Source organism: Achroia grisella, unplaced genomic scaffold (assembly GCF_030625045.1).
Source record: "Achroia grisella isolate CSIRO2021 unplaced genomic scaffold, CSIRO_AGI_Agris_v1 utg1062, whole genome shotgun sequence".
Classification (NCBI taxonomy): domain Eukaryota; kingdom Metazoa; phylum Arthropoda; class Insecta; order Lepidoptera; family Pyralidae; genus Achroia; species Achroia grisella.
Genome location: NW_026712566.1, coordinates 3,125,026 through 3,137,542, shown reverse-complemented (window position 1 = coordinate 3,137,542; position 12,517 = coordinate 3,125,026). Strand labels below are relative to the sequence as shown.

Genomic DNA, 12,517 nt, shown 5'->3' with positions numbered 1-12,517 from the left:
TATAATTTGAGTGCCATATCTCACCATCTAACTGAAATATAGCAAGCTACAATATACGATTTACAAAGTATAGATTTTAATAACAATATCTCAGGACAATTCACACAGAGCCATCTAGTCACAAGTTAAGCGGAGTTTGTGTTATGTATTAGACAACTGATACAAATACATAGATATTTTTCTGTAAATATACATAGAAAAATGCAGACCGATACAAACAATCATACTTATGAACACAAGTGTTTATGTCGTGCGAGGCATCGAACCTACGATCACCGGAAGTAAGACGGTATGCTAAATAGCAACATCTCCGAGGCCGTCTACTACACTACATTTTGTTGATTATCTACTGTTTTTAACTTGTCGAATACCGTATTGAAAAATATTATTTCTCACTTAGAAACCCGCATTTTTTTATTGTTAATTACGTATATTATTTTTTAAATATGTTTTACAATAATTTGAGGTAGACATTATTTAACCCCTAGATTTATTTCAAATAAAGTTCCCACGGGTGATCACCCAGTCCCGACGTGTAAATTTACTTTGCGGAGTGACCCACCGGTGAGCACGATTAACACGTTAAAGTCCACATGGACTTTAACGTTTTAATCGTGTCGTGCGATAGTGGAAACGCAACCTTACGTCAACATCTTAAGATGCCATTCCTGCTACGAATCGGAACGCTGCCATATCACAGACGACTATGGCAAATGCCATTTTGTTAAATTGTATTTATCATTATTATTGTAGTAAGTTTATATTATAAATGTGAAAGTGAGTTTGTTGATTTATTTGTAGCTAAAGACCTTTGCCGAATAGTCGACTGGGAGAAAATGCCTTATGGCCCAACTTTGCACTTTAAATTTTGTGTTTGTGTATTAAAGTTTTACTAAATGAATAAAGAGCTTATGTCATAATAATAGTTTTGCGTCTAGCGGTTTAGCATACTGCCTTACTACCGATGGTTGCGGGTTCGATTCCTAACACAATGGAGATATTTGTATTTATGTGTATGATTGTACGTTTATTATATGTATATGTTTTTAATGTATACAAGTATTTATATCTGTTGTCTAGTACCCATAACACAAGCCCGTCTGAACTTGAGATTAAAAGACTCTGTGTTAATTTTCCTGGACTCTTATTACCATTAACATTAATGTAAGCTCTATCTAATAAAGAATAATTAAAATCGGACAATCTATAAAATTCACTATCTATATGCAGCTGTAGATCTACACTGAGCGGTATTAGTTACATTGCAAATGTCAATACATCCAAGTAAAGCCAATAATCAAGACATTGTAATACAACTTCACTAGACAACTCGATACTAATCTGTGATTGATCACCAATTTGTGTCTAGAAACTGTAATGACCATATCCAATACCCAATTGAAGTGAAAATAACCACAAATTACAGAAATAAGCTTATAAAATATCGCAACAAAAGACGACATATACATAAAACATACGGGAATGTAATGTGAACGCAAACGTTGCGGTTGAAGATCTTGAAACGCAACTAAAATTGTATTTACATACAAACAATAAATACACAGACAACTTTGTACAGAGTATATTAGTAATATTATTTAGTAAATGACAGTCTAGGTGGTCTAGCGGTTTAGTACACCGCTTTACTTTCAGTATCCGCGGGTTCAATTCCTGGCAAGATACATAATTTTATATTCATGAGTATGATTGTTTGTATTGATCTGGATATTCTGTATGTATATGTACTATGTATGCATTTACAAACAAAAATGTATATGAGAATATACGCAGTTGTATAGAACATATAATACAAAATCTGTTTAACTCTGGACGCACTCTGAACGCTATCTAGTGTTGTGTGGGTATGTATGCATGTATGTATTGTCCTGGGTTATTATTATTTCTCTAGTAAATTTTAATAACTTGATCAAAATTATAGATATTTAATCAACTACAAGTATTAGCACGTTTTTACTTGGAGAAAATCCCTCTTAAAAATCCGGCGTTCTGAGGGAGGTAAACGGGCATTGTGAGACTTCCACCCACTCCAAAATGACGACATTACGACACTACAAAACTCCAAGAAAATCCAATAATATTTAACTCAATACAGAAAATAAAAAAAGAAAATCCTCTCGTGTTAACATGTAATGGAGAGAAGTGTAAAGATACGGAAAATGCATAAAAAAAGACAAAAATAATAGACGCACTTGAACATGGCCTATGAAAGAAATGGAAATGGACAGGTTACGTAGCTAGGTACAAACAGAAAAGCTAGACTCGCCAACTAACAAAATGGCTAGAAGCGGCAAGAAGAAGGCGAGAAGTTCGACAAGCAAAAAGATGGTTCGATGACATTAAAGAAATGGCTCGGGAAAAGTGCACGAGTGTGGTTCCGAATTACAACATGGAACTATATATATGTGTAAAGAAACCAAATTAGTCAAACTTGAAATAGAAATTTAAATTGTATTTATATGGATAATAAGTTTAAATATAATATATTTAATACACACAGTGTAGCCAGTTTACCAACTAATTACTTGAAAAGCAGCATTCCGGCCTAGGATTATTACACGTATGTGCGTTTTCAAGAATTACAGAGAGTCACACGGCTCCGCGTCGGCTCGGAGGGTTAGAGGCCCATCAAGTACTGTTAGAGGAATTAAACGTCATGTCTGTAACGGAGTAAGGTTTCTTCTGGCGACATCGCCGCGTCTCGCGTAGTACTACACTCAACTATGCCCGTAATGGAATTTAAGTTCTTCTTTGAAGCTGATAAACGGATTCGTACTTTAACGTTAACGTTGTTAAAATTGTAGTGGACGTTATACGCTTAAGATGCTTTGGAGTTAGACGTTCTAATTAGTTATCTTTCTTAGTACTTCCAGTATCCTGCCTGAATAACCATTTATTTTTCATATTGCGACCGAATTAGCCCAACTCGTAACAGTCATTTATGCAATTTTTGACATATTTTAATAAAGATTGTTTGTGTCAACTGCAGTTCTTTTGTTAACTTAATTACTTGTATCAGGAATACACCCATATCTAAAAAAGTCACTGAATTACCTAGCCATTATAACTATTTTGTCAAAATTCTGAAAGCAAAAATGTTTTTCATTTTAAATAACTGGAATGATTTATAAGCTATACATAGATCAGTGCTATATTTTTATGGTTCTTTTAACTACTGTTCACTATTACTTTAAGTTTTTCTTTTATGTTAAACAAAAATATCTACCAGGTTCAGAGGTTTAGTGGTTTAACACACCGCCTTACTTCTAACGGTCACGAGTTCGATTCTTCACACATGAGTATTTTTTTTGCGTTCTTTGTGTATATTTACTATATAGGCGTACGTGTATACAAAGCATTTCTAATTGTCTAGCTTTGACCAAAAACTCAAGCTCTGCATAGCATGTCCCTAGATGGCGCTGAGGGAATTTTTGTTAATTACCTCCGTGTTGGGGATGCAGTGCGAGCAACAGACAGGGCTCTTCACCAGGCTCGCGGCAGCACTCCAACACATCGAGACAGGTGCTCTGAGGCGTTACGGGCACGTGCGTGGCCGACCAACCCGCGCCGCTTTCGCACCACACTCGCACTATCATCTGAAATTATAAAAAAAATTGGGTATCGCAAGGAAACTGTAAAAAGGAACTCTTTAGAAAGAGAAATAGAAATAGTCTTTATTCTTCTTCAACTTCTTAGCACTGACTCACTTTATGTGGAGCCGGCTCCCCTAATTTTGCGACGCCATGACAGTCTGTTCTGGGTTGTCGGGTCGGCCAAACTTCCCATAGCGATAAGTTTATTCAAATAAACTTATGATAAACACTTTTGAATAGTCTTACTTTTTAATTCTATCACTCATTCGAAACACAAACTCATCATAAGAAGAAAGAGAAGGAACATCTTGCTCTTTTAAAAAAATGTTGTTTGAATTACATTATTAAAAATGTTCTGTGAATACAATCTACCAAATAATAAAATATATACAAATTTATATTTACTTGAGTAATAAAATAAATCGGTCATAGTTATTAGAGCAGACCAGTGCAGACCAGAAGATAACAGCATTAAACACTATGCAAATTTTGTTATTTTCATTGTATAATGCTTCCTAATGATATCTTGATAGACTGTTTTACACTTTGCAAGAATTGACATAATATCTAATCTCTCCACTATATCTGCAAAATATTAAACCGCAATACCACTGAAGTTTATTATTCCAATAAATTATTAACTATAAAAGAAAAATCTATTACAATCTCCGATCGTTCAACGGAACATTCTATTCAATTTCCTGCTCATGAGTGGACGACAAAATCGTTTGCTTGCTTTCTTCAATCGCAGTTTCTGAACTGGCTACGTTCTAGGTTTGTGCAACTTGTAAACGAACTAGTTCGGAAGAGTTCCAAAGAGGAACTATGCGAACTACCTACGATGGTGGCAAACAAGCATGGGAAACGGTTACAGTAGCCTAAGGATGCCTGAAATAGCAGGGGTATTACTTGCGCATTGCCAAACCTTAGATACCTTAATATACCCTTCTTGGAAAACCCCGTGCTGTAGTCTCTCGAGAAGACCTCGGCAGGTAGTTAATTCCACAATCTAAGTGTACTGTTTAGTTCGTTTAATATTAACGTCTCGATAGAAAAAACAAGAACACATTTACTTGAAAAAATAATCCTGGAGGTTGACCTGGATAGGCTAGTCGAGTAGGGTGCAAATGTAAAAGAACGAACTACGAACTAGAGCTGCGAACTAAATTCTGAGATCTCAGTCGCGAACTATTGTTGCAAAACTAGTACGTACATTTCATATGAAACCTTGCAATATGGAAGTTTCAATAATGCTATTTTCCACTAGTTTTCCAAGTGGCGTTAGTATGCTGTGGCAGTTTCCGACACGTTAGAACATGTACGCTCTACGTCGCCTATGAAACTTTTATCACTACATTCTCTTCATATATTACGTACCTTTACGGACACTTTTGTAATGTTTTATATACTTTATACAATACTAGCGACTTGCTCCGGCTTCCCACGCTTATTTCTATTAAATTACACAAAACCTCAACGTGTTTATTACACCTATCTAAACCTTCCTTCGAACCCAAATGGTCTCGGATTGTGCGGTTTCAGAGGAGTTTCCTCCCACGTACACTTAGATTGTGGAATGAACTACTTGCTGAAGTTTTCTCGAGAGACTACAGCATGGGGTTTTTCAAGAAGGCTTTATATTAAGATGCCTTAAGAGACGGCAACGCGCACGTGACAGCCCTGGTGTTGCAGGCGTCCAAAGGCTATGGTTAGGGTTGCCAAATTTCTTTGACAAAAATAACAGATGAACTGCTTTTGGATAGAAAAGAAAATATTAGGAAATGTTTTTGCATTAAAACTAAACTCACAATTGACATCTAACATTTTGTTCAGTAATTATAAATCGTTAAATACCCATAATTAGTATTTCGTTTTACGATGTATGAAATTTTGCGTACTTATCATTATCATTACATAGTATGAAACAAACTTGCTGTCGCTATCTGACCGTCCCTATGTATATTTAAATCTTTAAAACAGTGATTACCAAAGTGGTCTATATCGGTACAACAGCGGTCATCTTGTTGTTTTTAATTTATGTTTTTAATACTAAACTTTACTGCAATTAGAAATTTACAAAAAAATCAATACCAGGTAAGTATGAAGGGTCTACCCAAAACCGAAAAATATGGCAAGGGGTCTACGACACAAAAAAGTTTGAGAACCTCTGCTTTTAAACTACGCAACGGATTTTGAAGCGGTTTTCTTAATAGATAGAGTGATTCAAGAGGAAGGTTTATATATATATAATACACGTACACCCGTGCGAAACCGGGGCGAGTAGTTAGTAGTTTATATAGAGAAGGTATGATGTATGAAGAATATGAGGTATGAAGAATGGTATTTTTTTTTAAATATACGCATAAAAATACATTAAATAAAAAAGAACAACCATAAAGAAAAAGAAAACAAAATATAATTTAAATTATTTCGAATAATTTAAATTATAATTCGATCGAATTCTGACTGTTGGGCCAATCACTAGTAGTCTTAATTATTAATTTTGGTATTGGATAATTGTTTTAGAATGTAGTATACACTTGTTATAGATAGTTATTTGTCGTGTGATTGAAAATACAATAAGACAACAGTCCAACGTCATTCCATCGACACAATATCCGTCATTAATTAACAATGTACCTATCAATTGATGTAATTTGATATACTCTGTATTGACCACAGATCTTCCAATGGGATAGTGTTACATGTCATTCAGAGTATGACATGTCGACACAGCGACGCCGTGTAAGGCAAGCCAATTATTTGTACTCCAGAGATTCAGGGATGCCAACCATGGATGAGTGATTAAGATAAACATGTGAATGTCGCGAGTTCGAGTCCTCGCACGGTGCAAATATTTGTATTCTTGAGTATGATTGTTTGTATCTAACTGGGTATTTTCTATGAATACTATGTATTTACAAAAATAATGTATTTATGTATTTATATTAGTTTTCTAGTATGCATAACACAAGCTTTACTTAGCTTCAGTCTCTATCGCCGGAGGTTAGTCAGAAAATTAAACTTAGACTAAATGATTACTAGTATCGCAATAGTAGTTCGTGCACGGGATTTTCATTTATTGTTACACATAAACACCTACATAAATATACATTCTAAATAAACTGGCTTTAAAAAAAAAGGAATTCAATAGAGTTTCTTGCCAGTTCTTCTCAATTGGATCTATATAATGAATTGGACGGCTAGTAAAAATATAATATAAAAAATTGGATGTTCATAAGAGGATAAAATGACCTAAATGAATAAACGATTCTTTAATTTGAATGGAATTTGAATATATCAAGATTTTGATTTCCACCAGGATCAATTTTACGACCTTTCATTTTTATATATCTCGGTCACGGTTGAGACTCTCACATATATAACTATACGTATATATTTATGTATATAAATAAATATAATTAAAGTGTCTGTTTGTCATATCAAATTCACGTTTTCACTAATTGCATATGAAAGTACATTTTTTTTATACTACGATGGTAGCAAACAACAATACGGTTCATCTGATGGTAAATGGCTACCGTAGCCTCTGAACGTCTGAGACACCAGGGGTGTCAAGTGCACGTTGCTGACGGCATACGGAAGTTTCATCGAAAAATTATTTTATTAAAATAAATTGTCTGTTCATTTCTTCTTACTAATCTCTAAAACGGTTGAACCAATTTTGACGGGATTTTCACTCGCCGATAGCTAATCTTATAAGGAGTAACTTAGGCTACCTTTATTTTAGATTGCTTATAATTCCACGTGGATGAAACCGCGTGTTACAGCTAATCTATATATAAAAAAAATTACTGTTAGTTGTTTTAGTTAGTTTGTACATCTATTAAATCATCTATTAAAAAGAGCAACACACAAGTTTCTTGCTCATTCTTCTTGTGATGAATCTGCATTCCGAATGAGTGGTAGAATCAAAATATGACTATTCAAAAGTGCTTGTAATGAGTTTATTTGAATAAAGATTATTTCTATTTCTATTTGTTTAAAGGAATAACTTGAGCTACTCTTACTTTAAAAATTTTATAAATTAATATTATAAGTCTCATGCAGACGATGTCGCGGGTGATAGATAGTGAAGCATGTATTCAACTAAGTATAATGATTATTAATGGTTTTGATAGTTTCCCTGCAAATTCCTTATATTGATCGTGCTTTGAATAGGTACACAGGTGGGGTTACGAAACAGGCCTATTGTGTTAGTTTCCCATGTAGACTGGCCGCAAACCCTAAATGGAAGCCCAGCTGAATTCCAGGTGTTATAATTCAATTATGAGTCAATTATAATCGAACTATAGACACCGATGGATGGAAACAACTACACTATAATAATAATAAAGACATTTATTCAGCACTAGCTGACCCACGCAACTTCGTCTGCGTTTCATTCCCCACCTTTTGCAATATTATTCATTGCTGTTCAACTTCTATTGGTCGTATCGTAATGTTATATAGCTTAAAGCTTTCCTCGATAAATAGACTATCCAACACAAAAATAATTTTTCAATTCGAACCAGTAGTTCCTGAGATTACCGCGTTCAAACAAACAGACAAACTTTTCAGCGTTATTATATTAGTATATACATTAGTTTCAATAGTGATTGCAATAATATTAGTAGGGACAGTTTTTATATCCTGTTGTGTGTAATATAAAGATTCGAAATATCGTATACAACACTTTCTCTGTAAAAATGATTATTTTAAAATAGAAGAGTTTGTAAATGATAATGTTTTTGTAGAAAAACTTAAAATTCATAGCGCTGACAATATTATCTGATTGCACTAGGAATCAGTGCGTAGCGGTTTCTATGTTGATTGTCGCATGCCTCTGACTTATTATTGTGTAATTATTTGTTTAAAATAACATTTATTCAATAGAGCAACACACTAGTTTCTTGCTCATTCTTTTTGTGTGAGTCTGCATTCAGAATGAGTGGTACAATAAAAAAAGATATGACTTTTCAAAAGTGCTTCTAATGAGTTTATTTGAGTAAAGATTACTTCTATTTCTATAAATTTTATTTTCTTTATTTTTTGTTATATTGACAAAAAATAAAGACACAACAACTACTGGGCCCATACGGTCAGTTTATCCATTACACAAAAATCTTTTCACTTCAAATTATTAAAAAAAATGTATACTAAATATATAGCAAAATACATTACATTATTAATTTTAATAAAGGCCTATTGTCATACACATACAGCATCCCACATCTCACAAAGACATTGCAACCATAACAGGTACCATAAGCCGGTGAATAAAGTCACTTTTACGTCGCATAATCCAGGGTGCCTAATCCTAGCCACCTTTTATTGTTCCCATTTAATTATATGCAGATATGCTCACAATATATAATATGTACATGTATATACTAGTATAATATGTACATGTAAGTACTGACGACCTCGGTGGTCTAGTGGTCTAGCACACCGCTTTACGACCGATGGTCGCGGGTTCGATTCCTCGCACGGCACAAACATTTGTATTCATGAGTATGATTGTTTGTATCGATTTGTTTGTATCTGGGTATTTTCTATGTATATTCTGTACCTATGTATTTACAAAAAAAAAATATCTATGTATTCGTATCAGTTACCTAGTACCCATAACACAAGCTTTAGCTAGCTTAACTTGGGTCTAGATGGCGCTGTGTGAATTGTCCTGAGATTATTATTATTATTATTATATATAAATGATGTCCCAAAAGTTGATGATAAACCAGAAACAATATATAGTATGTACATGACATGTATGTATATATAAAGAATGTTCCAAAAAGTCGACGATAAACCAAAATAAAGAGATAGAATTAAAATTAAAATTTAAGAATATCTTTGTTCATGTAGATCTATTACAGATACTTAAGACAATTCCAATTTACATATATAATGTATAGTGTATTACCATCTAATTTAAGAAATTACAGCCAAAAAAATGAAATTTAATGTAATACAAGGCATTAGAGCTATTATATTTTTTTTTCTCTTTTAGAAGTAATTTAGTGTCGAAATTCGAATCGTTAGACCTTCTTAGTCTAACGATTCGAATAAAACCTTTCAAAACCTTTGTAGTATATATATCGCATTAGTAAAACACTAGACTGCAACAATTCTCTCATAATTTTAATTGACAATTCGCACGGGGCTATCTTGACCGAAGCTAAGCAGAACTTGTATTATGGATACTAAACAACTAAATTAAAATAAGAATAAAATTACTTAAATACATATATATATAAAAACAAACAAATACAAACAATCGTATTCATTAACACAAATGTTTGCATCGTGCGAGGAATCGAACCACCGACTATCTCAAGTAGAATAGTGTATTAAATGGCTAGACCATGGTTTATTATTTATTAAAAAATAAAACAAGCAATGAAAGGGTTGAATGAATAGTTCATTAAAGCGAGAACATTTTTTGCTAACCCTTTTTATAAAAACACCTTTAAAATGGTTCCCAACAACCGTAAGTTCCGGTCACGCTATAAAAACGGAAATATTTTTTAATTCATATGAAGTTATGCATATGTACACTTTACGACCACTACCCGCCATCAGAATTATAACCCTCAAAACGTATACCAAGCTGAAAGTCAATTGGAATACTTATAAAACTGAATCGTATTACAAAAGAAATAAAGTGTAGTATACAACGCCATGTAGTCCAAAGCCAAGCAGAGCTGGTTATACATTTAAGAGAAGATATTACCGCGATCCTAAATGAATAGGATACGAAAGAAGAAGACGATGAAATTACAGAATGAGAGTCATGACATCTAAGTTCACCGGAATAAGTGGTATCACGGATATTACATGATAACGTGATATCCATAGTTTTCATATATATACCATCAGGCATAACATCAGGTGGATAGGCAGCTTATTTACTACACCAATTTGCACACTTTACTTCCGATGGTCGCGGGTTCAATTCTATCTGGTTCGGGTCGGGTCTGGGTGTTCTCTATGTATATTATGTATGTATTTGGAATAAATAAAGTATATCATTTTATAATGGTTGTCTAGTACACAAGTTCTGCTTAGTTTGGGACTAGATGGCGCTTGTGAATTGTCCAAGGTATGAAGAGACTATTTAGAGAAAGTATTAAATATAAATGTAATGTAATGTAGGTTATAAGGGTAGAAAAGACCGAATAAAGATGGATGGAGTATATGAAAGATGACATGGCAAGAAACATAATGTAAATGAAATAACGAGATGACTCGAACAGGGATGAATGGAAAAGAAAACATAGTAAGCCGACCCCAAATAATGTGGAAGTAGCAGACGATGAAATTACAGGATGAGAGTCATGACATCAAAGTTCACCGGAATGTGTGATATCACGGATATTACATGATAACGTGATATCCGTAGAGCTGATTATATATATAAGCGTAAGATCAGGTGGAAAGGCATATATTACTACACCAATTTGACGAAATCGGTGGTCTAGCGGTTTAGCTCACTTTATTTCCGATGGTCGTGGGTTCTTTTTTATCTTGGTCCGGTCGGGTCTGGGTGTTCTCTATGTATATTATGTATGTATTTGGAATAAATTTATATCTATTTTTTGGACAATTCATATAGCGCCATCTAGTCCCAAGCTTGTGTTATGAGTAATAGACAACTGATATAAATACATGGATACATTTTTGATAATAAATACATATTATACATAGAAAACACAACCAATACAAACAATTATACTCATGAATACAAATGTTTGTACCGTAGGATCGACCCAACCATATAGTAACATATTAATGTGCTAAACCACTAGACCACCGAGGCTGTCTATCTATGTATTTATATTAGTTGTCTAGTACCCATAAGAACAGCTCTACTTAACTTGGATGAAAGAATAAAAAGAAAGAAAGAAATATGGCAAGAAAGGGAGTGAATAACGAAATGATTGCTAACAGGGATGAATGGAAGAAAAACATATATAACACCGATCACAAATGAATAAGAAATGGAAGTAGCAGACGATGAAATTACAGGATGAGAGTCAGTGAGATGAAGTTATCCGAAATGGCAACGCATGAGTGATATCACGGGTATCACATGATAATGTGATGACTGTAGAGCTGATCATGTATATAGGCATAACATCAGGTGTTAAGGCAGCTTAATTATTAGACCAATTTAAAACATATTAATTTATGGTTTTAATTTTGGATTAAGGTTCAAAGGAAGGCTGAAAAAGAGATGGTAGGACTGTGTAAAAGATGATAAAGCAAAAAGGGAGTATCATGGGTATCACGTGATAACGTGATGTACGTAGTGTTGTTCACTTATATAAGCATAGTATCCAACGTATAGGCAGCTTATTTACTACACCAATTTTAGACTTATGAATGTTTTTAAGGGCAGAGGAAGGCTGAAAAAGAGATGGATGAACTGTGTGATAGATGATACGACAAGGAAGGGAGTATCACAGGTATCGCATGATAACGTGATGTCCGTAGAGCCGATCATGCATATAGGTATAGGTGGTCGTACGTCGTCAGGTGTACAGTCAACTTATTACACTAATTACATAAAAAAACATAGGTGAACATAGTAACTAATCAAACATTATGTGGGTAGAAAAAATAATATTTGCGTCAGTAATTACGTTTACATCTGCGCAAGCAGCTGATAACTTAGTAATAAAGGGCCACGTATGAAGGCATAATGTTTTTGCCGAGCTTAGGGCAACTCCAATTACCCAGAGGTAATTGTTAAACTGCTTTGCAAAAACTAAACGGGATATGTTACCATCCATTACCTTCCAGCTTACATTTGTTCGTTTATATTTCTAATATTCAACTGTAGTTAATTACATACTGTTTCAAATTAATTTTTAATTAATGCTTGGAATACAGTGATTGGT

The 12,517-nt window shown here is 33.9% G+C and overlaps 1 long non-coding RNA gene across 1 annotated transcript in view; it reads right to left on the bottom strand.

Annotated features, from left to right (window-relative positions):
• Positions 1 to 3,466: 3,466 nt before the first annotated feature.
• LOC131855715 (uncharacterized) overlaps positions 3,467 to 12,517 on the bottom strand; it is a 104,318-nt gene continuing 95,267 nt past the window's right edge. The window contains exon 3 of the long non-coding RNA XR_009358119.1: positions 3,467 to 3,614. This is a non-coding gene — a long non-coding RNA (uncharacterized LOC131855715). The remainder of the gene's footprint in view (positions 3,615 to 12,517) is intronic.